The 27,436-nt window shown below is 40.2% G+C and overlaps 1 long non-coding RNA gene across 1 annotated transcript in view; it reads right to left on the bottom strand.

The window, feature by feature from the left end:
• LOC107139924 overlaps positions 1-22,729 on the bottom strand; it is a 42,099-nt gene extending 19,370 nt beyond the window's left edge. The window contains exons 1-2 of the long non-coding RNA XR_007347362.1: positions 22,688-22,729; positions 18,573-18,658 (exon numbers count right to left, since the gene is read on the bottom strand). This is a non-coding gene — a long non-coding RNA (uncharacterized LOC107139924). The remainder of the gene's footprint in view (positions 1-18,572; positions 18,659-22,687) is intronic.
• Positions 22,730-27,436: the final 4,707 nt, after the last annotated feature.

Raw genomic sequence — 27,436 nt, forward strand, 5'->3', positions numbered from 1 at the left:
GCTTTCCAGAAAGACTAGCCATTGGGATCATCAGCCTCCCTGCAGGGCTTGCTGGAGTGGTCGCAGAGATGGTGCAAATACTCCATCTGCTACATAAGATTCAATGGCCATGAGAAGTGGGAAGAAAAAAAAAATCATTGACTTTAAGGGAAGTGCAATATTTATGGTAAAAGGATAATGCTTCCCCTAAGCCAGAAAAACTTCTTGTAATGTTAAGTGCTATGGACTGAATTATATTTCCCCAGAATTCATGTGTTGAAGCCCTGTCTTCTAATGCAATGATATTTAGAGATGAAGCCTTTAGGAGATTATTAGATTTAGATGAGGTCATGAGGGTGGGCCCCTAATGATGGGATTCGTGCCCTTATAAGAAGAGGAAAATATGCCAGAGACCTTGATCACACACTTTCTCTGCCATACGCAAAACAGAAGGTAGTTATTTGCAAGCAAGAAAGATGGCTCTCACTAGACCTTGAACTGGCAGGCACCCTTCCCTCAGACTTCCACCCTCCATTGCTGTGAGATTTAAATTCCTGCTGTTTAAACTGCCCAGTCTATGGCATTTTGTCATGGCATCCCAAACTGACTAAGACATTGGTGGCACTTGCAAAAAGAAGAACTTTCCTTCTCTAGTGACTTGTTTGCTGATTTCTGGTTGCCTGCTGGTTCTACCGTCAAGCTGTCCCCAAGCTAAGTGTGATGAGACAGCTCTTGAAGGGTGCTCTAGAAGCCCAGGAGTGGCCCATTAGCCTCTTTTTTCCTCTCCCCACTTTGGAAAAGGATAATGGCTACTGGGTGAAGTACTTAGATTTGGGGGCCTTTGGAAACAGAATGGTGTTTATTTTACTTGACATTATTAAAGATAGATGCCTTGGTGGTAGGGAACAAAACATTCATGGTGCAGTGTGATATGACTGGGAGGAGATAGGGTAAGACCCACTATATCTCAGCTCCCTGTAGCCTTTGGAGGGTGCAGAAGACCTTTGAAATTTCTGAGGCTCCTAACAATAACAAGGTAAGTATAAAAGCAGGAGTCTGAGGAGAGCTGGTGACTTTGAGGGCAAGTGCTGGGACGCCAGCTGAGGAAAGTGGTCCTTGAGAACAGAGGAAGAGCATGACCAGCCCAAGAAAATAACATGCACATCATCTGCAGGAAGACCACCACACCAGCAGAGGGTGCTAGCACTAGATAGAACTGAAGGGAAGCCAGGGGCCTCCACTTTACAATGCCCTCCTGGTGGACAATTGCAGAATGCCCCTCTCTGCCCCACCTTTCCTCCAGATACTCTGCTACAAAAAAATCTCAAAGAGGGGCACTAGTGGATGGTCTTAGGTCATTGGTGTTGTGCCCCTTTTCTCCCATGTCCCAGCCATGAGGTGCAGAGCTTTGCTCTTCGTGTGTTCCCACCATGATGTGCTGCTTCGCCACAGGCACAAAAGCAATAGGGCAAACTGATTATGAACTGAAACTTCCAAAGCCATGAGTAGAATAAACCACTCTTCTTTATAAGTTGATTGTCTCAGGTATTTTATTACAACAGAAAGCTGACTAACACAGTATCTCATAGAATCCTTGCAGCTCTTCACTGAGAGAGCATTTTGCGGATGAGGGAGCTGCTGGTGCCCAGTAAATATCAATCTTAGACATTGTGTGCAAAGGTGCGTAAGACACAGCTCCTGCTTTCTGTGACTCATAATACAGCACAGAGCCAGGTCAAAGATAAGTAACAAACCAAAGTCGAGGATTATTAAATAGCAATGAGAGACGTTGCTATATGAGTCTACAATGTGATAAAAGACTGCATGTAGGGAATGAATCACCTGGAGGTGCGGTGATTGCCTAAGCCTCCAAGCAGAAAGGAGCATTTTTGCTGCATCTTAAGATTGTTCAGGTGTGGAAGGCTAAGAATGGAAATCGTGAGAGAGGACCCCAAGAGGTGGAGTGCAGAAGTAATCAGCAAGACCACACATGTGGATTTCAAGTCTTCTAGTCTGACTCCAGATGAGTCTTCAGATCAGCAGACCTTTCCTGCATGCTGGGACCTTCTCCTGCCTCTTCTCTCCACCCCTCCAAAGCCCCTCCCTGGATTACACTTGCTCAACTGTTCAGTTGCAGCTTAGACGTCACTTCCACCAGGGTGCCTTCCCTAACTCTCTTGTGGGTTCCCATTGCATATTTGTGCAATCTCTCTCCACTCTTTTGGTACCCATTGCCTTATAATTGAATTGCTTATATACTTGCCAGAGTCCCTCGCCAGCCTATTAGCTGGGGAATACAGTGCCATTCGCTATTCAGGGTCTGGCTGTATCTGGAACACTGTACATAATTTTTAAAATATCTGCTGAATGCATCTCTATCTATAAGTCTCCTTCTAGGCTAGGCTAAAAAGTTATTTTCCTTATCCCCAAAGCATGAGGGAATCATTCAAGATTCCAAAGCAGATGACCAACGCGTCAATTATATTTTTAAAAAAAATAAACTCCTTTTGGAATAACTAAATCTGTAGAAATGTTGCAAAAGATAGTACAGAGCTTGGTCCCTCTTGTGAACATCTTACATCCGTACAACTAAAGAGATCAACATTGCTGTTACTATGAACCCAGCTGCACACATTATCCAGATTTCAGTCGATTTTTCATTAATGTCCTATATCTTTTCCAAGATCCAGTCTAGGGTGGTACATTGCATTTAGATGTTCTATTTCGAAAGCTACACTTTTATTTTAGACATCTGATCAGAGTGGGCAGCTTGGGAAAGAGGCTGAAGGTAGAGGAGCCAGTTCAGTGAGAATTGTTAAAATCCCAGGCTCAGAAACTCAGCCTGAGGAGGTGACAAAAGGAACGACAGAGGGAGCAGCAGGACATATCGACAGGGAATAAAAACTCTGTAGTTGGGAAGAAATTGGAAATGATCTATGGGTCTCCTTGCTTTCCTGAAACTCAAAGCCAACTCCTGATTCCAGGGCTTTCCCTGACCCAGTTTCTGTTCTGTCCCTGACATTTTTGTGTCCCTCATTCCTGCTCTTATTTATTTATTTTTTCTCCTTAAGCACTCATCACTAATGTGCTAAATAATTGATGTATTTATTTTCCGTTTCCTTTACGAGAACAAGGATTTTTTTCATTTCTATACTCTGCAGCCTAGAACATTTCCAAGCCCACAGGAATCCATGCTAAAGGGTCTAGCCATGAGGAACCTGGGGGCGGGGGGAGAGGCGGTGGGGGGGGGGCGTGGAAGAAATGACATCTGAGAAAATCCGCTGGAAGAGAGAGACTCAGTACTTGTGTGAAGTCATGCTAGGGCAGCAGTCATAAACATGGGGAACAAGGGAAGAAAATCCCAGATGTTAACTGTCTCCTCATCCACAATCCATGAGTTCTGCCTGAACCCAGTGCCCCCCAGACAGGCCACTGTCTCCCGACACACTGTTGATATCATTTCACTTCCACAAAGCCCCTGTGACATAACCCAAAACACTGGGATGTCCTGGACCTAGAGCAAGCCCAAAAAGAGCTAGCTAGGTGATGTGGAGTCCTCCATTTTTATCTCAATTTCCTTATTAAAGCAAGAGAAGGTTTGCAGATCCTGTGGTTCCAGGACCAGAGACTGAAAGCCAAGCCCTTCCTTGCCTTCATATTCTGTGATCCCAAGAAGGGTACAGTTGAGGGCACCCTTATGCTCAAACAGCAGTACAGAGCTGGACAGCCAGGGCGGCCAGAAGTGAGGCCTTCTAAGGGTGCAGAAGAAATCTGTTTGTTTCAAGAAGATGCCAGAGAAAGGGTGCAATTTTGCTTTCAAGCCCAAATCCATTGTCCCTACCCTACCCTACGGTCATCTCGTTCTTCAAGCGCCACCTACTGGTGAATGGCTTTCCAGCAGCAGACAAAAGACTCGATTTGGTATTTCTAACTAATCTTGTTTTAATAAATGTGTTTCAGGACAAAGTATTTAAAAAGAAAAAAAATCACGTCTCCCATAGAAGAGCGTCTATATCAGGTTTACCACTTAGAAGGGAAATGGAGCTTTCCAGGCTTAGTCAGTAGTTATAAGAACCAAAACTTTTCATTTGCCCTTCTCCTTTACAAGGGATCCCTTGCTTAAGAAAGCAGGCATTCTCCTGAAAGGTCCTGCCTGTTCACCACATTTGAATGACGGGATTTACATTTTAATTACAGTAAAGGACATCGCTGCTTTAAAGAGTCCCAAGAGTAATCCTTTCCTAAAGAAAATAATCACTCCAGAATGTTGGCCTCTCATTTAATGTGTTTCGAATCTGGGCCCACCTGTTCTTGTGACGTGGGCCCTGGGCAATTTTAAATGACAGCCGTTAGCTCACACTCTCTCTAAAAACAAGCTAAATACACTCAAAGCCCATTCTAAGCTGGCAGCAAGGCCTATGTAAGAGGTTATTTATGAGGTGCTATGCCTGCCTGGATCTGGTGGGCAGCCCAGATGGGCTCCATACCCTTGTCTCTCCCAGAGGCCTCTGCCCAGTCATCCCTGGCCAGTGGCCATCCGTATCAACTTCCATGCTAGGATACTTGAAATCATGGTTTTGCTCCTAGCCCATCCCCCAAAGAGAAGAATCTAATGTAAAAGAGAGAGAAAAAAAAAAGACGTAAGGTTAGTTACTACAAGACAAAAAGAGTCTATTTTAAAAGAATTATATTCTGGCTTTATTGTGGGCAAGGAGCTGAGAGAACATTATCGTGAGATCAGAGGGCCTGATATCAATGCTGTTCCTATCAAGTAGGATAATTTAAGACCAAGAGTCTTCAAATGATGGTTTTATACTTTTTTTGCCAAGCAAGGCAGGTCTTGGGAAATCTAGGGATGGTGACCCTATTTCTCTCCTCCTTGAATTCTGTGTTCAGAAAGATCTGTATTTAGATCTCAGTCCTGCCTTTTTCTCATTGTCACTTAAAATGCTGAGTGAATTATTTCTCCTATCTGTGACTCAATTTTATTAGCTATAAAATGGAATAATAAGAGCATTTATCCTGCTAGGCTGCTGTCAGAATGGAGTGTGATACTCAGCACAATAAATGGGCTCAATAAATGGCAGTGACCGCCACCAGTAATGATACTGAATGTGACGGTTCATTTGTCAATACTGATAAGGGGATTTGAAGGTCAGAATGAGGAGTGGAAAAGGCCCTGGGTTGGAAATCAGAAGACCTAAGGCCATTGTCCGAAGCTACACGTGTGACTCAGGGCAAGTCTAATGGGTTCCCTTTGGGCTTCAGTTTCTTCACTTACTAGATAAAATCACTAGTGTCCCTGGTCCTTTTCAGCTCTAAGTTAAATCAAGGGGCTCTCTTGCTTTCAAAGTAGTTTTAAAGTTCTCAGTACTGGAAATATGCTGTTGTGATTTAAAAAATGAGTATTCTGGGAGCCAGAAAAATATGTCATTCCAATCTTTAGGTTGCTCCCCATTAAAACACACACACACACACACACACACACACACGCACACACACACACACTAGAGCTCTCATAAATTCACAGACATTTTGAAGCACAAAGACTTCCTTGTAGATTGTTATGAAAGGTTTGGCTTGAAATGAGATGGGGGAAAGCAGAGCAGGAGCGCCAATGGCTTGGTGGAGGGATGCTCATGTGGGCTTTGTCAGGGCCTCTCTCCACAGGGCTGGGGCCGCTCCAAGGGTTTAGCACATCGGCTTCCCCGAGGAGCAACTGCCCGTTGGACTGAGTTATATCCAATGGAGGAGCAGCTTGTAAAATGAGCAAATACTCCCCAAGGATCAGATTTTAGCCAACACCTTGTACCTTTCAAACTGCGGAGTACCACATGTGGGGAAATGACCTTGTAATCAAATCCGACTGCCAATGTGAGGTCATCCCAGAATGGAAATGATTCTGGATCTAGAAATCAAGTTTACGACTTGTCTGATTCCAACAGCTTTTATTGACTCTTTGGCTAGATTGGGGGTAGGTACAGTTAACATAGGCAATTTGGAGGCAGCTCACTTGCTGAGCAGCTGAATTCTCTTTTCCAGAAAATTTGACTCCATCTCTGTAATGAATCAATCCAAGGACAAGACCCTTAAATGGACCGTAAAAAGCCAAACTGAAGACATTGTATATTAACTCTTGACAAGCTAAGCAGGAATACAGGAATTTTCCAATAAAATCAAATATTTCCCTTAACAGGTAACTTTTTTGATTTGACTCTGTTTTGTTTTACAAATAAGTGAACAATATTCCAGTGGAATTGCTTAGGGAACGATTGCTGAGAACTATTTTCTTGGTCCACTTAGGAAACCACCAGCCCACATTTTTAATTCAAAACTAAAATAATATACTAGAAAACTATAACAACAGAAACAAAGGCTTCCCTTTCTCTCAGAACCCAAAGAAAATCATGAGTACTATCTTATGGTATTCTTACATATTTGTATGCAGACATTGATAAAATGGGGATAGAATCCACAACTTCATTTAAAAATTGCTATAAAGAATGTTCACATATTTAAAAAAAAAAAAAGAGTCCTGTGAAGTGAACAATGGGCAAGTCAGAAAACTGAAACAGCAATACTAAGGCTTAGTGGGCATTTGATTGTGTTGGGGCTCATAATCTGCTGCCCCAAAGTCCTTGGAACTGAAGGAGGTTGAGGGGGCCTCAGAGCCAAGAAGGCCACTGTGTGAAGCTGGGGGTGAAGAAACTCTCTGACCTGCCTTGTCTGAAAGTAGGTCACAAGGCCTTAGATCTAGTGGGGTCCTGCCCTACATCGAGGGGAATCAAAGCCATACAGAGAGAAGAATCCTACAGGCAGGCCTTGTTGGGTTCCCCGACTAAATTCTATTAACATTATGTTACTCCACAGGCAGGGGTCTCCCGGGGGTCCCAGGTTCTTGGCCTCAGGAGCAAAGAACTGAGCTAAACGTGAGAGGCTGGCAAACAAAACAAAGGTTCATTAAAAGCCAAAGAGCCATGGGGGCGAGGGGGACGACAGAATGGGTTGAGCTGCAAAGCCACACAAGGTCTGGTCTTTACAGTGGAGCTTGCTTTAATTGGATGGAGCTAGTTCTTCCCCGTTCTGTCCTGGGAAGATCTGGGATTGACAGGCATCTTGATTGACAGCTGATTGGACATCATTTCTTCTCTGCTGATCTTCCCCCAGAAAATGAACGTGGTTGGGAGGGGGTGTTGCAATGCTAATGATTTGGTATTAGCATTGCATTGAGTTTACTTGAGATCAGTCAGTGCCCCAGACTTTTAGGGGCTTGCATCCCCCTTGTGGTGCCTAGCTTCCTCTCTCTGACTGCAAGGTGGCCCATTTTCCCCTCACAGGAAGGGGCGTCTCGGGCAGAGGTTAGGTGGGCTAGGGGTGTTCCCCTCTCTTCCTCCCTACTTAGCCCGTCCCCATTCCCTATCTCTTAACTAACAATTAGGTCGTACCCTTTTTGTCCACTCACATTTCTACCGAACTGTCTGTTCTTAATTAAATCTAAGCATAAAAACAGACACTTTGGGGCTGTGGAGGTAGCTCAGTGGTAGAGTGCTTGTTTAGCACACTGAAGCCCTGGGCTCAATCTCCAAGTATCATACACACAAAAATTAAAGATAAAGAAAAGAAATTAGTTTTCCTTGGGTCTTTGAATATGCCTTTCTGAAGGCTCCTATTCCATGCAAATTAAGTAAATTCGTTAGACTCTTTTCTTATTAACCTGTCTTTTGATACAGGGCTTTTGGTCACAACCCTCATGAGGGGTGAGGAAAGGTAATATCTTTCCATCTCTACAGTTGATATTCTGGAGTATAATTTCAGAAAACAAAAATAACTTGTAATTTAAGAGGTGTTATTTCTTTACGGAGGTCCCCCGCCCCACACACCAACTCAGGCTATTTTTATATTTTGCAGGGGTTTTGTTTTGTTTTCTCGGATGTTTTTTCTTTTAATCTCTACAACAGCCCGAGACCTTTTTAATTATGTCCTGTACATTATTTTTAGTGCTCCCATTATTGGAAAGATACTTCAAATCACCCCCCAAAAATGTAACCATAAAGATCCTCATTAAACAGTCAAGGGAAGTGAGTGATTAGAGCTGCTGTATGGCCCCGGATGGAAAGGATTATAGTATCCAGTGAGAATAAAAGATGACAATTAAAACTGATTGAAGTAAGGAGACCTCAAAGATCTGTGCATCAAATAGTGTTCAAATGAGTCTGCAGTTGGCTCTCTTGGGGTTCAAGGACTTGGTTTCTATCAAAGTAGCATGTTTTCAATGGAAACTCTTATGGGATTAGGAAAACACATTTCATTAAATGACTCACTAAGGGTCAATTTCAGGCTCTCCCCCGGTTCTTGGTCTTCTTGTCTCAGACAGCCTTCGGAATTCACTAAACGCTGTGCTTCCCTAGAGAACTGCCCCTGTTCCTTAGTCTCCATTTAGTCCATTTTCTTTATTCACCCTTCTAGCATCATGTACTTTAACCAACATGACCCAATCATAACTTTGGGAAAGTACTCACTGAATTAACATTCCTCCCCACTAGAATTCTCCAAGAGGGCAGGGACTGGGATTGTGTCGCTCACCTCTGCATTCTCAGTACCAGGCACAGAGTGGAAACATGATCAATTTTTATTAAATAAGCACATCATATCCGTCCTTGATCATGGGAGATGATGGGGGACCTGTGCCCTGTGTAGAACTCCACACATGGAAAATCACTGTGTGATGAAAACAGTCAACAAAAAGCAGTCAGCAGGCTCACAACAGCAATCAGACAGGACATCTGCTGGTGGTTTTGTGTAAGGAGGAGAGGCTGGTTTGCAGACAGAAAGCTCTTGGCATGGCCCACTCCTTCTCTGTTAACACCTAGCTGTTCACTCATGCAGGCTGACCGCTTTACTGAGCTCTCCCAAGGTGCTACCTGTAGAAAGGTGTGACACCAAGTGGAAACACCATTACCAGCCTGGCAAGTTCTGGTTGCAAAGGGAAGGAAGGCAAAACCAACCTACTCGCATACAGCCACGAAGACACTGGCTTCAACCCACTTGGGATTTTTATTTTCATGGAGCTTTACCAAAAAAAAGGTAGAGAAATCTCCAAAGACTTTGTTGATTTATTATAGATTGCATCTCTATTTTATCATGGGCTTCTAATGAGTACAGTTTATCTTTACTAATTTGACTGTGTTCATTCTATTTGGGACCTTGGACTTGTATGATAATTTCAACTTTGTTTACTCATTTAGCTTTCTTTTTATTTCTTTCCTTTGTTTTTTTTTTTTTTTGTTGTTGTTGTTGTTGTTTTGTTTTGGGGGGGTTTTTTTGAGGCAGCGTCTTGCCATGTTACCCAGCTGATCTTGAACTCCTGGGTTCAATTGATCCTTGGGACTCCTTCCAAGAAGCTGAGACTACAGGTGTGCATCATCAGGCCCATCCATTTGACATATTTCACATATCTTTTTTTTTTTTAGTTGTGGATGGACACAATATCTTTATTTATTTATTTTTATGTGGTGCTGAGGATCAAACCCAGTGCTTCACACGTGTGAGGCAAGTGCTCTACCATTGAGCTACAGCCCCAGCCCCATTTGACATATTTTTATCAAAGGCATATGATGCCAGTGTATTCACCCATGGGACACAAGACTGAACAAGACAGATACAAACCCACCTCACAGAGTAGTCTAGTGGACAATGTGGACATTTTTATAGGCAATTGCAAAAGTAGAGGGTCTAGGCTCCCACATGAAATTTAGGGAGTTTTAAAAATACCTTAATTGGTAAGCAAAACTGGATATACATGTTTATGTGCATTTTTCATTGTTTTCAGCAGATTCTTAATCATCCCCAATCTAATGGTTGAGGGGAGACAAAACTACCTGCAAAAGTCACAACCAAAGCATAAATATCTGCAACTCAGCTATTTTGAACTAGATGTACCGTGCAACTGGGGCCAGGTTGAGGGAATCTATGAATTAATTACCAAAATATCCAGCTTAGAAATTCTGTGTGTGGACTATCCAAAGGGAACAAAAAGTCAGTTATACTGAGTTGTGGTTTTGTGCCCTATCATTCCCTTCTCCCTCCCTGTGAGATGATGACACACCCCCAACCCCTGACATCAGGCTTGGCCACCTAGCTTCCCTCACCTAATGAAATGTGCATGGAAACATTGTATGCCTCCTCCAAGCAGAAGCTTTAACAGCTTCCCAACAGCTCTGCTTTGCTCTTTTTCCTTCTCCCACAAGATGGGCCCCAAGTGTGGGACTCTGCTCCCGCCTACCTCCCAGAATGGGAAAGACAGGGAGCAGAGCTGACCAGGGAGTTAACATGTGATGTGTGGTGGTAAGGCATTGAGATGTGGGGCATTATTTGTTATCACACACAATCTAGCTAAAATACACTAGATCAGCATGCTTTGGCACACCAAATAGGATTGAAATAGAGGACTTGGGGACATAGAATAACCACGCTGTCCTATAGCAAGGCAAGAAATCCCACATCAGGGAAGTTTATGGTCACATGGACAAATAAGTCACTGAGACGGGAGAGATGTTTTGAATAACCTTTAACAAGCTTGTGGAGATCTCTGATTCTAACACACTGAACCCAAGAATAGGACATTCCAAGAACATTCTTTTCAAGTTTCACAGAATAATTTATGAAAAATGACTTGTGTACTAACCATGAAATAGATTAAAAAAAAAAAAACCTCTGACTACAATGCAATTAATTTAGAAATCGATTTTTAAGACAGAAATAATCACACACTTGGAAATTGAAAAACAGACTTCTAAATAGTTCATGGGACAAAGAAATTATAATATAAATTAGAAGATATTTAGAACTGAACAATTCTGTCAAAATGACCTTAAATATATATACTATAAATGAAAATTAAGCATTCAACTGTATAAGGTAGAAAAAGAACAAAATAAACTCAAAGAAAGTAGAAATAAATAAAATATGAGATCACAAATTTTCGTGAACAACAAACACAAAACAGAGACTAAGTGAAACTAAAAGTTGGGTTTTTCAAAAGGACTAATAACATTGACAAATCTGCAATAAGATCAATTAAGAAAAAAGAGAAAGTTTAAATAAACACTGTTAGGATGATAAAAGGTTAAATTTTAGAGAGAAAATAAGATGATATTGTAAACAATTTAAAATGATGAATACCAGAAAAATATAACTTATCAAAACCTGACTCCAGATGAAATAAAAAAAAAACCTTGTCAGATAAACTGAAATGAGGTTGAATAATTAATCAAAAATCTTTCCACAAAAATTACCATGCTCATATGGTTTCATGGGGAGATTTCATCAAATATTTAAGGAACAAATAAAATCCAGTGTTAGACAAATTCTTCTAGGATATAGAAAAAGAGAAAAATCTGTTCCAACTTATTTTTATAATGCCAGCATAAGCATGACATACATCAAAGAAGATACTTGGGAATCAATTTAACCTCTATAATGAAAACTACAGAACACTAAAGAAAAAGCTGAAAAAGACCTTGAAAAATGAAAAGGCCATGTTCTTGGATCTTGCAGGATTAATATTGTCAAAATGGTCAACTACCAAGTGCTATGCAGATTCAATACAATTCCCTTCAAAATTTCAATGACATTTTCATAAAATAGAAAAATCTGTCATAAAATTAACTTGTAAAAAATTAGAAACCAGAATAGCCAAAACATAGTGAGAAAAGCAAAGTAGGAAGCATCACGATATTGGGCCTCAAATTATACTACAAAGCTATAGTAACAAAATAGCATGGTACTGGCATCAAAACAGGCATGAAGACCAATAGAATATAATGGAAGACATAGAAACAAACCCACATAAATACAGTTATCTGATACTAAACAAAAGTGCCAAAAACATAAGTTGTAGAAAAGAGCATTTTTAACAAATGATGCTGGGAAAACTGGAAATCCATATGTAGTAGAATGAAATTTAATTCCTGTCTCTCATCCTGCACAAAACTCAACTCAAAGTGGATCAAAGACCTAGGCATTATACCAGAGACCCTGCAACTGCTAGAAGAAAATGTAGGCCCAATGCTCCAACACGTTGGCTCAGGAATTGACTTCCTTAGTAAGACTCCGAAAGCACAAGAAGTAAAATCAAAAATCAATAAGAGAGGGGCTGGGGATGTGGCTCATGTGGTAGTGCGCTCGCCTGGCATGCGTGTGGCCTGGGTTCGATCCTCAGCACCACATACAAACAAAGATGTTGTGTCCGCGGAAAACTAAAAAATAAATAATAAAATTCTCAAAAAAAAAAAAAATCAATAAGAGAGATGGCATCGAATCAAAAAATCTTCTTCACAGTAGAGGAAAAAAGCATGAAAAGAGAGCCAACAGAATGGAAAAAAATCTTTGTTGCCTGCTCCTCATACAGAGCATTAATATCCAGGATATACAATGAACTAAAAAATTTAACACCAAAATAATAATAATAATAACAACAACAACCACCCATAACCCAATGGCCAAAGGAACTAAATGACACTTCTTAAAAGAAGAAATACAAGTGGTTGCCAGACACAGTGGCATATGCGTATAATCACAGCAGCTTTGGAGGCAGAGGCAGGAGGATGGCAAGTTCAAAGCCAGCTTCAGCAAAAGCAAGGTGCTAAGCAACTCAGTGAGGCCCTGTCTATAAATAAAATTCAAAATAGGGCTAGGGATGTGGCTCAGTGGTCAAGTACCCCTAAGTTCAATCCCTGGTTACCCACCCCCCCCAAAAAAAGAAATACAAGTGGTCAAAAAAAATACAAAAATGTTCAACATCTCCAGCAATTAGAGAAATGCAAATTAAAACTACATTGATATTTCATGTCGCTCCAATCAGAATGGCAATGATCAGTTATACACGTAACAATAAATGTAGGTGAGGGTATGGGGGAAAAGTACACTCACACATTGCTGGTGGGACTGCAATTTAGCACAACCACTCTGGAAAACAGTATGGAAATTCCTCAAAAAAATAGGAATGGAACCACCATATGACCCAGTATCCTACTCTTTGGTATATATCCAAGAGAATTTAAATCAGCATACTACAATGACACACCCACATTGATCCTTATAGCAGCTCAAATTCACAGTAGCCAAGCTATAGAGCCAACCTAAGTGGTGCCTTCAACAGATGAATGGATAAAGAAAATATGGCATATATACACCATGGAGAATTACTCAGCCATAAAGAAGAATGACTTTATTCAGCTAGTAAATGGATGGAACTGGAGAGTATGATGCTAAGTGAAATAAGCCAATCCCCAAAAGTCCAAGGTCAAATGTTTTCTCTGATAGGCAGAAGTTAATCCAACATAGGGGGGGCAGGGATAAAAAATTAATAGAAGAAAGATCAGTGGAGTATACAAAGGGGAATGAAGAGGACGGGGGAGGGATGGGATAGGGAAACACAGTGGAATGAATCTGACCTAACTTTCCTATGGATGTAAATGAATATACCACAGTGAATCTCATCATCATGTACATTTACAAGATACTCGTTTTTGTTTTTTTTTTTAATGATAAGTAAATAGCAGAAAGATCAGTAGAAAGAAGGAAACAGGGGCAAGGAGGAGGAAAGGGAAAGTACTAGGAACTGAATTTGAACAAATGTACTCCATTCTTTCATGATTATGTCAAAATGAATTCTATTGTTATAAATAACATAAAAGAACCAATAAAAAGAGAAGAAGAACCAGGTAGAAATTCTTGCCTTATCAGACAGTCATGGCAATAAATTGACAAATGAAACAGAATAAACCATATCCTGAAACAGACGCCAACGTCCCTGGGAATTTGATTTGATACAGAGAAATTACCCAGTGCATGCCAAAAATCACCCCCAAACAGAAAACATTCTGTAATGTCTTATAATTCTGTGGATGGACGAGCCAGGTCTTTTGTTTCCCTGGGACTCAGTCATGCAGCCCCATCCCGCTACTCGCTATGCTGACTGCAGGGTCCAAAAGGACTGCTCTGGCATGGTGGGGGCCCTGGTGCCACTGCTGGCTGGTTTGCCTACATTCCCTCTGACGGGACCTCCCTATTTGTTAAAGCAAGTTGCAGGACCAGCCCAGATTCAAGAAGAAGAAAATTATATATTACCTTTTGATGGGTAGAGGAGGATACATACAGAAAGAGGATGAATGATCATAGCCAACTTTGGAAACTAGCAAGATGGGTTACAGAGTATAGTGAGAAATGGAGAGCCTCTACAACAGGTTGTCCATATTGAATAAACGTAACTAGACCTTCATCTCACATCTCAAGTTCAAGGCTTAAATATAGAGGGTCAAACTATAAACCTCTAAGAAAACAAGCAGAACATGCTTAAAACCTTGGAGGAGGAAAAGATTTCTAAAGTAACACACAAACAAGTCCAAACCATAAAAAAAATAATAATAATTAAATTTACCTACATTAAAATGCAGAATTTCTGCTCGTCAGAACACCACAAGAAAAAATGAAAAGATTGTATTACATACTGGGGGAAAAAAATTACAAGATATGCAACCAACAAAGGACTATTATCCAAAATATGTGAGGAATTCCAAAATATCAATAAAGGAAAAACAAAACACAATTTTGAAATGGGGAAAAGACTTGAACAAGAACATCATAGAGGAAAATACATGACCAATAGCCACTAAACATGAAAATATTCTCATCTTTATTCTCACCAAGACTATAGTGAGATTATCACATCAAATTTGTTTGGAGTTGAGGAACAAGAGGTACTTACATACTTTTCTAGTGGAAGCGGAAAGGAGCGCTACCAGTTTGAAAAATAATTTGACGTTGATTAATAAGTTTGAAGATGCACAGGCCCCATAACCCAGCAAAACTACTTCTCAGCATATTTCCTGAAGAAACTCTTATACATAAATATTAGAAGAAAAAAAATGTTTAAAGCAGCAATGTTTATAATAACTTTTTTAATTTATTCTAATTTTTCTACATTACAGCAGAATTCATTTCAATTCATAGTTCACAAATAGAGCACAATTTTTCATATCTCTGGTTGTACACAAAGTGCCCCCTCTCTTCCCCTCCCTCCCCTTTACCCTATCTAAAGTTCCTCCATTCCTCCCACGCTCCCCCTCCCCATCCCCATTATGGATCAGCATCCTCATATCAGAGAAAATATTCGGCATTTGGTTTTTTGGGATTGGCTTACTTCACTTAGCATAATATTCTCCAACTTCATCCATTTACCTGCAAATTCCATGATTTATTCTCTTTTAATGCTGAGTAATATTCCTTTGTGTGTATGTATGTGTGTGTGTATATATATATATATATATATATATATATATATCACATTTTCTTTATTCATTCACCTACTGAAGGACATCTAGGTTGGTTCCATAATTTAGCTATTGTGAATTGTGCTGCTATAAACATTGATGTGACTGTGTTACTATAATAACTTTAAGAAGAAATTTACAAAAAAAAAAAAAGAAATCAAAAAAAGAAGAAATTTATCATTGATAAAATAATGCATAAGTAGATGGCGGCCTGTTATTCAAAAAATTTATTTTTTAATGGACATTGATAAATTGTATACATTTATGAAGTACAAAGCGATGCTTTGAGAAATGCATACAACGTGGAATGACTGAATCAGCTAGATGGCATCTTTGTCGCCTCAAGGACTTATCATGCCTGTTTAACTGAAGGGCTAAAGGCGTTGACCAAGAACATCTCCCCCATCCCCAGCCTCTAGCAACCACATTCTGATCTCTGCTTTTATGAATTTAATTCTTTTTAGCTTCCACATATAAATGAGAACATGCAGTACTTGGCCTTTCTGTGTGTGGCTTGCTCTTTAAATAGGTACGAATCCAACAATGAAAATGAGGGAACTCAGCTGGATTTCAAAAGCATAAGGTGCGCAATAAAACCCCGTGACACAACTGTATTCAGTGTCATTCGACTTACATGAAATTGAAAAATACCAGAAACGCAGCCATAGGTGGATTAGAGAGTAATATATAATAAAATCTTAAGGAAAAATAAGGGCATGATAAACATAAAATTCAGGCATTTGTTATCTTTGGGAAGGAAGAAGGAGAAAGGAATCAGAGGCACAGAGTGGCTTCAAGGCTACTGGTAATAGTCTGTCTTTAAACCAGGTACTGCATATATGGGTGTTCATGGTATTATTATTCTTTAAACTCACATGCACATTATAGTTATTACTTCATAGATATTAAGTGTCCAATGAAAGCAATAAAAATTTAAATCTTTTAAAAATGTCCAGAATATAGCAAATGATAAATGACATAGTAGTCAAAATAATAAAATTTTAAACTGAGAGATTTAATTCCTTCTTCCTTGTTTCCCAAAATACTGTTGTCATGAGCAAGCTATGCCATTAGTATAGAACCAACTTGTTTGTGTCTTTCTATAATGTCAGAATTTATTGAGTAACAATAAATTCATAGGCTGTACCATTTTCACTGAATATTTATGGCTCACCTGATAGTCATAAGCTGAGCAATCACAAGTTTTTATTCCAGTCTTAACTATTAATATCTATAACACTCAAGTGACACATCAATCACACATCGTACTTTACACACACACACACACACACAAATATATATATATAACTGAAAAGCTAAGAAAGGGTTAAGGCAACCAACCACAGGGCTTAGGAGACTGAAATAAGATTAAAGGCAGAGAGTAGATACAATTGCAAAGGCCTGCAGAGCCAAAGCTAAGGAACTTATTCTAGGCCAGGGTCCTGACTGATGGCTATTTCAGAGTATCAGCTGGGAGTGGGCCCTGTGTGATCATCAGGGGCTGGAAAAACCACACTGTGCTGAAGCTCTAGGAGAGAGATTCAAAGACTCATCTTTGTGTGACTTTCCTGGGCATGGATCTCGATGAGTAACCAGATGATGGGGGATCAGTGTACCAGTGTGTCCAGTCTTGGTGTGCTCCTCCTTTTATGGGTCTCAGATAAGCGGGTTGCTTCATTCAGTGCTCTTGTGTGTTGGATAAAACTCATGGGCATGTTTTTTCCTGATACAAGTCTAATACGGCCATGAATACATGTGCTTCTGATTAATTCATTCAGAGGTGGGCTCATTTTCATTAGCATAATTAATTTACCATTTTGTGCCTTATGGTTTTGCTGGACGGATAGTGGTTGCTTTGTATCAACAAGGAGTAGAGTAATTCCACCTAATCACTTAAACTCAAAATGGAGTAATTCAGGCTGGGGTTGTGGCTCAGTGGTAGAGCCCTTGCCAGCATGTGCGAGGCACTGAGTTTGATTCTCAGAACAACATACAATAAATAAATAAAGATATTGTGTCCATCTACCCCTAAAAATATTTTTTTAAATGGAGTAATTCATGGCAAACTCATGCTTTATAAACTGGAGTAACTTGGGGTAAGGATCAGCCTGAAAACTTCTGTTCTGCACCTCATGGGGTAGCTCAGCAGGGTATGGCCTGCTCTCCACAACTGTGCAAAGGAGCAAGTCCTGGTTTTCACCAGTAATTCTTCCTCTCCATCTTCAGCAGGAAACCTAAGGAAATGAGAAAGCAAGCCATGTGGCTACTTGGGAGAAGCTTCTGGAGACAACAGGAGAATGGAGAGAGAGAACTAAATTGATCTTTGTCCCAGAATATCTAAAGTGAATCAGAGCCACAAGCAGGGTGATGGTAAATCACCATCCGTGGCTTGTGACCTGTGCAGGACATCAGCCCCACCTCACCTCCTTCCACTGCCCCTCAACCCTCCTCTCATCTTAATTTAATATTACTGTGATAGAGATCCTGGTTTGCATTACAAAGCTCTTAACTTGACACCAAAAGGCTCTGTGTCTAACTACTATTTCTTAATCCCCAGCATCCCCACCCAGGCTCTGCAGGGCTGCATATGGTGGGAGGAGTCCCACAGTCCCATCGCTTTTCAAACTTGTTACTTTCTTTTTCTCGTTGCCTCCCCTCATCTCATTATTTCTTGCTTAGGGTGGTCTCACTGCCTGGTCTAGCCATCTTGAGTCAATATTCCATTCCTACCAAAGAGATGTCTCTCTTCTTTTAAAATATAAATGGGATCAGTCCCGTGCTAAAAGAGTCATCAACTCCCTTTAAACTCTCAGAAGTGTCCACAGTCCTGACATTGTAATAGTTTTTGAATTTTGCCAAGTATTCATCTGTTTCTCCACATAAAATTTTTCCTAGGAACTCCACCAACATGGATAAACCCAAACCTCATGTTCAAATATTTTTCTTGCTCAAAGAAATTCAGTAATATTTTCAAAATAATTAAAGAGTAAAAGACTTGCAATAAAATATGTTCAATTGACCTAAACAAAGATAACCAGATAAAGACATATGAAGTAAATGAAATCTAACTTTGTCCAAGAGAAATTAAATTTTACTACTATTGAGCATGTCTATCAGTATTCTCAATTTGGGATTCCTGCCCATTACCCTAGTCCTACTAAGTACAAGTCTTCCTGATGGGCTCTCAGAAAACTCTCAGTCCTTTTCTTCATATTAATTCATTTCTAAAAGTAAGAGACCATGCAGTTTTGCAAAACTTACTTCCTTGAATTTTAAGCTTAGCTTCTCCAAACATACCATGAGGTCTTGCAAAGTTGCTTAGTCTCTTTGTATTTAAGTTTCATCACCTTTAAAATGAAAAAAACCCAATATTTATGTGAAAGTTATTATAAGGATAAAACATGACATAGTACAGATCTTTTGGGGCTATTCATCTCCCCATCTACCTTGGAATCACACTGAGGGCTTGTGAAAGAGATTCCTCAGCTCTGTTCAGCATTGCTAAACCCAAATCTCAAAGAGGAAAGACGAATCAAATTCTATATTCTGACCTGAATGTGTGGTAGGCAGAATTTTAAGATTGACTTCTATTATTGTTTAGATAGAAAGTGATCCCCCACCACCAAAAAAAAAGTTCACATGTTAATGCAGGAGATGAAATGATTAGATTTTGAGCACTGTTACTTAATCAGTGGATTGATAATTTGAATGGATTTCTGGGTGGTGACTCCAGGCATGGCTAGAGGAAGTGGGTCATTGTGGACATGCATTGAGGATTCTCTATTTTATGCCTGGCTCTCCTCATGCACTCGTGATGCCAACCCCCACCTCACCCCTTCCTGGCTGCCACGAGCAGAAGAACTTTCCCTCTCCATGTCCCCCTTCCACTCCATGTCCCCTTCCACCATGTTCTGCCCCCCTCAGGCCAGAGGAATGGAGTTAGCCAACCATGAACTGAACCTCTGAAACCATGAGCCAAAATAACTTTCCTGCACTAAGCTGTTCTGGTCAGGTATTTTTGGTCACAGAGATGAAAAACTGACTAACACAACCCCCAATGACCCTCGCTCTTGCATAATGGGGGCCCTTTGAGCATGAGGGAGTTTGTGATCATGTGAGCCAGGCTACCTATAGGAGGGCTCCTATGGGTGGGCTTCATTTGAGCACATGAGTATGTATGTATTCTACCCTTTAAAGGCTGAGAGTTTTCTCCTGTTGATAGCAGAAGAAAAAAATAAAAATCCTCCGAGAACCCAGTGGAGCTGGCTTGGACTTCTGACTTAAGAGAAATATGAGATAATAAAATGGAGGTTGCCTTCGGACACGACACCTGTGCTAATTTGTCAGGCAGCAGTAGAAAATGAATTCAATATCCAAACTTGGGAATGACTAGTGACAAGATCCTCTTTCTGTCCCTCATCCTGTACACCCACTGGTTTTGATGATCTCTGTCTACATCTGGAGGTGGGGTTTTGGGTTGGTTGGTTGGTTGGTTCATTGGCTGGTTGGTTGGTTGGTTGGTTGAACTGGAAAAAAGTGAAGAGAGGTATTTTCATGAGGAGAAGAACTGAATGGAGAAAAGGGTGAAAGAAAACCCCAGAAAGGTGATGAAGTGGTGTCTAGTTTTCAGCCCTCAAGGAGAAAGAAACTGAGTTTAAAGGCAAATGGGGCTATTCAAGTAGAATTTGAGGGGCTCTGAGTATAAGCAAAGCTTCTTTAGAAGAAATCATGAGTGGGCTGATATGTAGGTCAGTGGTAGAGTGCTTGCCTAGCATGTGCAAGGCCCTGGGTTCAATAGGCTGCACTTAAAAAAGAGAGAGAGGGAGAGAAGGAGGAGGGGGGAAAGGAGGAATCAAAGAAGAATACACTGTGAAGGAAACCATATCCACCATCTACCCAAATCCTTGGAACACATTGTGCAGACACTCCAGGATTTGAAATCTAACAGAATAATTGCAAGCAAACCTTTTAGTGTAGTCTTTGTCTGGATCCCGGTCCCTCCCATGCTGGGTGGAAGCAGGGATGGGTCTTCTCCGATCTGCTGCATGGACAGCGTTACAGACACATGACCCTCAGGGCCAAAATGAAGATTGAAGTCACATCTTGGAACATCTTCTGGAAACAACTAGGGTTACTGATGGGGATGGGAGGCAGATGGAGGTATAACTACCGGCTAGCAGAACCCATCAATGAGCTTCCTTTAGCTGACAATAGAGTTCTACAGCCCCAATCCCCAAATGCTCTTCCTGGCCTAACTCTGTATCCCCTCTTAATTTGAGCAATAAATAGTGTCTGCCTGTTGTAGTTGGCCTTTCTCTCTCAAAGCTGCCCTTTGCCTCCTGCCTAAAGGCCTGCACTTGCTTTTGATCACTATTTCCTGGGCATGAAGATTGTACCAAAGTTTGGTGTCAGCCACAATATTTGCCAGAATCTGTTTTGGTATTGGCTTTGACCTTGAAAAGGCTAAGTAACAGAATGCCAGCTTGAATGTCACTTCTGGCCTCTGCGAATGTGCATATTATCAATGAGTAAGTAACTGCATAGTTGTTATTGAATCCAACCAGCAGAACAGTGTCAATAATTGTTAGAGTCTGTAAACAAGTCTGGATGGCGCCTGGCATTTTGCCAGAGGGAGTGGTTTGTGAAGTAACGCCAGCGAGCCATTAAGTGTGGAGATTCCTTATTGGTTGACTGCTGTATCTAGTTTATATTAATTAGATAAGCTGTGTGGAATGTATAAATACCTCTGTTGTCCTACAATAAACGGCTTCCACTCCTGCTGTATCAACGTACACAAGTTGTTCGTCACCCCCCGGTTATTTTGCTGCAGCCGGACTGCAGCAAATAATAGAAGAAGATTATCATTCAAAGTCATTATTAATATCTGATTATATACTTTCAAGTATAGGTGAGCATTTTAAATATAACTTATAGTAAAAAAAAATTGTGTACTTTGAATTTTCGAATTCTATGACTCTATTGAAGTATACCTGTATTTTCAACTTGTGAGAGTATGCTAGAATAGCTAATGATGATTGTGAAAGCTTTTGTTTTATAAAAAAACATTATTGGTAAATCTCTAATATATAAAAAAAGAGAACATTAACAACTAGAAATTTTTAGGAAGAATACCATACCCTTTTTAAATCAATAAAGCTTTATAAGAATGTAAATAATATAAAGCAGAACAACAGAGATTAAACTATGTCAAAATTCTAATCATTATTAAAGTGTTTGGTGGTTTTGTGTTTGTTTGTTTGTTCACTTTGTGTGTGTGTGTGTGTGGTGCTGGGGTTTGAACCTAGGGCCTTGTGCATGTGAGATAAGCACTGTACCAACCAAGCTATGTCCCCGGTTCAATGTTTGGTGTTTTAACACTCATAACATTAAATAAAATCATCTCTAAAACTATTTGGCTTTCGGTTATTTCATTCCATTTACACTGTGCATTTTCAGTTGTCTCTGTGTTTGTGCGTATGTGTGTGTGTATGTGTGTGTGTGTGTGTTGTTGTTGTTGTTGGTATGTTTGTTTGGTTTTGGTACCAGGGATTGAACCCAGGGCTGGGTGCTCCACATCCCAGCCTTTCAGCTCTTTTTTTCAGAAGGTAATTAGCATACAGCCTAATGAAGCTGGATTACTGACTGTAAACAGAAAGATAAGAGGCCACTTTCATCATTTTTCTTCAGTCAAAGAGAAACCACAAGGCAGACAAGGGATTTTGGAATTGCCTTGTCATGTACTTATCCAAGATGTTCAAACAAGATGAAATAGCAGCTATTACATTTTTAAAAGGCTGCTTGAATAAGAGAGAGCCTTTTAGGCAGCACTTTGCAGATTAAAATACCAATATAGCAGGGCTTGCTAACCACCGAAAACTGCCTGCAGAGAGAGTAGTCCATAGGCCAGAACCTGCTGAAAAAGTAACCACAGCAATGTTCCTTATGAGAGCAAGTGCTTCTTATCGGTAATGATGTGCCTATCATACTTTGCCAGGGAAGATGCTAAAATTGGTGCGCATGCCATAAAAGCCAAATTGTAGATGAAAATGCAGAGAACTGTTACCTTAGAAGCCAATTTAATGGATCCATGGCCACATTTCTGGACCTGAGATCTAAGAACAAATTTTTCTCAAGTGGTAGTGTAAAGAAGCAACTACCTACAGAAATAATAGGAATAAAACGCGAAGTAATTTGATGTCTGCTTCAGAAAAAAATAAAAAGACAGAGAGAGAGAGAGAGAGTATCTTCTTCAGGTAGTGCACAGAGGTTTTCTTTGTGAAATTGGCTCAAAAATTTTGTCCTTGCTATTAAACAAATCTTCAGTCTATGAATCAAGAATCTTTGTCAGTTTCTACCAAAGGAAAAGGAAAGCTTACCAATTCAGTGGTGACTTTACCGTCGCCTCCCACGGTTTAAAGCTAATCAATCAGGCTGGCTGGGTCAGCTGGGAGAACTGGGCCTTCTCCAGGTGGTTTCTCAATGGCACACAGGCCAGCCTGGGACTGGTGGCATGGTACTAGTCACAGGGATTCAAAACAAGAAAGCCAGCCTAGCCTTCCCCTAAAATGGCTCCCATCAAGGTCTCCTTTGATCTTTCCAGTGGCTAGGTTCAGGGAAACCACTTTAGTTTGTACTTACTTTTCCTGAACATGCTACAGCTCTTGATACCAATCACCACTCGTTTGGTCTTAAAACCAGTGACTTCTAGTTCAAATGAATCTCTTCCAGTTTCTTTATCAATTAAACTGATAGCTATGGTCCCCAGCAGCCACCAGAGACCCTCCCATGGGGGCAGCCTTGCCATCAGGGGTCAGACTGCATCGCAATTTCAATGACACAACTACAATGTGAAATCGCAAGACTGTGTAGTACTCACAGTCCTGGGGGAGGGGGTGTTCCATGGCACACCTGGATGCCACACCTGGAGGTCAGGAAACACGGGTGGGGGCAGGGGGTGGGGAGCACCTAGGCCAACATCTTTATTTGTTTCCAGGAGTTATCCAAATAAGTTTCCCGCCTAAAAATAGAACACAGTCTGAATATTTTTAGGTTTTCTCAGTCAGTAGAGGATTTTCTCAGCCACCTTGGGTTTCTATTCGGTTGATTTTGAATTTTCCCCTGGGTCCTCTTTGTTCCCTCTTCCCAAGAATTGATCTAAATTCCAAGCAGGTTGGAAGCAAAATAGGGAAATGTCTGCTTTGGAGTGGTCCTGGGCACTACACTGCCGTTGGTTAAAAGGTAAGTGGCAGCTGAGCTTTGGCTGTGGACCTACTTCCACACTGCCACCTGTTGAGGTCCTCCTACCCCTCTGGCATGGTCTCTGCTGCTTTCTACAGCCACCTGCACTGGAACTGAGAGCTCTTCTGCAGTTTCTAAGACTTTGGTGGGGCCTTTGGAAATTGTACTTTTTCTTTCTTGCAAACTGACCTAAGTTTATTTATTTGTCCTGTAATTGCCAGGTTCTTTGGGTAAGGATCAGGAATGTCGCATGATTAGAGAGAATGATGTGTCTTCTCTGCATAACATCACTACCTGATGGTATTGTACAATGAGAGGAACCCACACAGCCACTAGCAAGCAGGCATGGAAACTCACACAACTTGTTTCTGCGCTTCGTCTTAGAGCTGACAAACATCTTCCATGAAAGCTTCAATCAAAATGCAACAATGTTCTGACACTGGAAGCTTCTAAGGCTAAGCGTTACAAAGAAAGAAAGAAATATATATAGCAAGTTACATACCTAATTTAAAAATTTCTAATACCTATATTTTTTAAGGTGAAAAGAAGAAGTTAATCTTCTGGTTCCTTTGTTTTTAACTTTTTTTGTCCTAAAAATAAATAAATAAGAGCACAGATACTGATTACCTCGGAAAACAAATGAATAGCTTAATGAGATATTTTAAGATCGAGCCCCTGGGTAACTACCATCCAAGTCAAGAAATCAGATTTTGCTGACTGCCTCAGAAGTCTCTGCAAGTGTTCCTGACCAATCTCAACCTACACCTGCCTTCAAAATGTTACCAATTTTTTATTTTTTTTCTGTTTAGTAAACTTTAGTTTTTAAAACAGTTGAAGTTTACAGAGAAAAAGATTATTTAGTACAGGGACTGTCTGTACCGTACATATACCTTCACACACACACTCTGTTCCCCCAAGATGAACATCTTAAACATCAATGTGGTACATTCTCTATAGTGAATGAGTTGATATTGATACATTATCAACATTCATCCACTGAAGTCTACAGTTCATTCCCATTTCCTTAGCTTTTACATGACTTTTTTTTCCCATCCCAGGATCCCATCTAGGATACAACATTACGTTTAATTGTCATGTGTCCTTGGGCTCCTCTCAGCTGTGACAAATCTCAGACTTTTCTATGTTTTTGATGATCTTGGCTATTTTGGAAGATTATTAGATATATTGCAAAGTGTTCATCTACGGGAATTTGATATTTTCCTCATGATTAGATTGGGGCTGTGGGCTGTTATGATGATCACAGAGGTAAAGTACCGTTTTTGTTATGTCATATCAAGGATGTTGGACCTTGACCTTGTTGAGTCAAGGTGAAACTAATTGTAGGAACATATTTTACTTGTGCAAAAATATCTAAAATACCATCATCTGCATATGCACTCTATATTAAGATTGTTAATGAATAGATTACTTTCTCCTTTTATACTAAGCTTTACATTTTCAGCACATCTCGGTTGGGGTCAGACATATTGCAGTGCTCGATAGCTGTAAGTGGTAGTGGCCACCATCCTAAATAGTGCAGTTCTAAGAGGCTTCTGCCTCCCAGAGTTCCAAGCTGAAAATGGAGCCCAAGCTCCCTCCTTCTGAGTGCTCCAAGTGTATCTAACTTTAGTTCCTTATCTAACCTTCTCCTCTCTGTGTGGGACCCCTCACTTCCCTGTGTCCACGGGATCTTTGCATCACTGAAGGGACAGGTGTCACATGTGACTCAACAGAAATTATCCAAACACCTGTTTGGGCTGTGTGTAGTGTGTGTGTGTGTGTGTGTGTGTGTGTGTCTATTTGTTTATTTCGTTTTACCTAAAAACCAAGAATTTGGGGTCTGGACTCTACTGGTCTTGGTGTACCTGCTTCCCACTGGGGCAATTTAAGTGGCTAAGCCTCCTAATAAACATGAAGATATTCAAATGATATTTTGGAGCAGTTAGGAAACACTTTAGTTAATATTTTACAATACCACTTTGTCACACTCATTAATAACCATTAAAATTACACTTCTTCATAAGCTAAGATGAAAGAAAAAACATAAGCATACCTTCATCATTGTATTAATCAGTCTTGCATTACTGTAACAAAATACCTGAAATAATCAGCATATTGAGGGGAAAGGTTTATTTGGGCTCATGGTTTCAGAGGTTTAAATCCATGGTCACTCGGTCCTGTTGTTTTGGGCCTGTGGCAGCACAGTATATCATGGAGGAAGAGGTAATATGTGGTGAAGGAGGCCTGATCACCTCATGATGGCCAGGAAGCAAAGAAAGAGGGGAAGGGGCTGGGGGTCTGAGTATCTCCTTTAAGTGCCATCCTCAGTGACGTAACTTCTTCCCATTAAGCCCCACCTTTTACAGATTCCACCACCTCCCCATAAGCGCCACAGGCTGGAGCCCAACCTTTAACTCACGGGCCTTGGGGAACGTATGTCCAAACCACAGCGACCATCAAATGCTCTAAAATGAGCTATACACAAAAGTATGCATCATTACCTTTCCAGGAAGGTCATTTGTAACTAATTCATGATGACCACCCTTGGGTGATCTTGCATTTTTCTCTCATTTATAAGAGTCAATATTTGACTTCGAACTCACCGATGAAGTTTTGCTTTTCAAAAGCCTCTCAAATGCTATTGAATTTCATTCCAATCTATACAATTCTGTGGATGGTTCATTTCTATGCCAGTTCCCCACAACTATTTAATTCCTACTTTCCTGAAATAAATTACATTTGAGCTGAACATTGTCGGAAACAATGCTTTGACATTATTCACAGGCCCCTCAGCATAGAAGGCTATATAACAAAAGTGTGTTTCTCATACACGAGTGACCCCTTAGGAGGAGATGATCCTTCGGGAATATTTCCTGACCTCAGGCACTCTCCATCTTCCTCCACGCGCCCAATTTACTTCTCTTGAATTCTTCGATTTTATCACAGCCGGAAACTCTTTGCCAATCTTGCTAATAGTAAAAGCTCTGACAGAGAAAAGGAGAAGAGTGTTCTTTTAGCTCATATTCTGTGGAGCAGGGGAGATGGTGATGTGTACACAAAAGATTATTCTTAAACTTATATTCAGTGTGCTAAAAGATTAAATTTAAAGCCTAGTTTCAACTTTAGATAGGGCAAAGGGGAGGGAGGAGAAGGGAGGGCAGTGGAGAGGTAGGAAAGACAGTGGAATGAGATGGACATCATTACCCAAGTACTTGTATGAAGACACGAATGGTGTGACTCTACTTCGTGTACAACCAGAGACATGAAAAATTGTGCTCTATATGTGTACTATGAAGTCAATTGCATTCTGCTGTCATATATAACAAATTAGAATAAATAAATAAATTTAAAAATAACCCCCCAAAAGCCTAGTTTCCCTTGAGTTCAATATGTAAATTCAACATATGAATCTTATTATTCTATTGATAAGTTTAGTACATTTTAATAAGGAACTTTGATTAATATTCTCAAGTTGAACAAACCAAACTCCCTCCAACCAGTTCTGTTTACAACCTTAGTTTAATTGAATTTCCCTTAAAACATTCTAAATTGCATTCATAAATTTAACATTTTCAATTTTCTATTTTAAGCACATTAATTACCTACTCTGACAAGCAAAACATTCCCAAATACTTATAGACTAAATTAAATTTATAAATATAATGAATCTCTTAAATTAACATTCTAATACTCTACTCTTGGCAAACCATAAAATCCTCTTACATCTTTCAGCAATAAACTCCAAATCTAAACTCAGTTTCTCCACTACATATTTCAAGTTGAAATCAGAAGATGAATCTCTCCTATGGCCTCATGCACCCAGTTATTTTAAACATTATAAATACTGAAAATGTGAAATATAGTTTGTCCCTAAATTTAAATACACA

This window comes from Marmota marmota, unplaced genomic scaffold (assembly GCF_001458135.2).
Source record: "Marmota marmota marmota unplaced genomic scaffold, marMar, whole genome shotgun sequence".
NCBI lineage: Eukaryota > Metazoa > Chordata > Mammalia > Rodentia > Sciuridae > Marmota > Marmota marmota.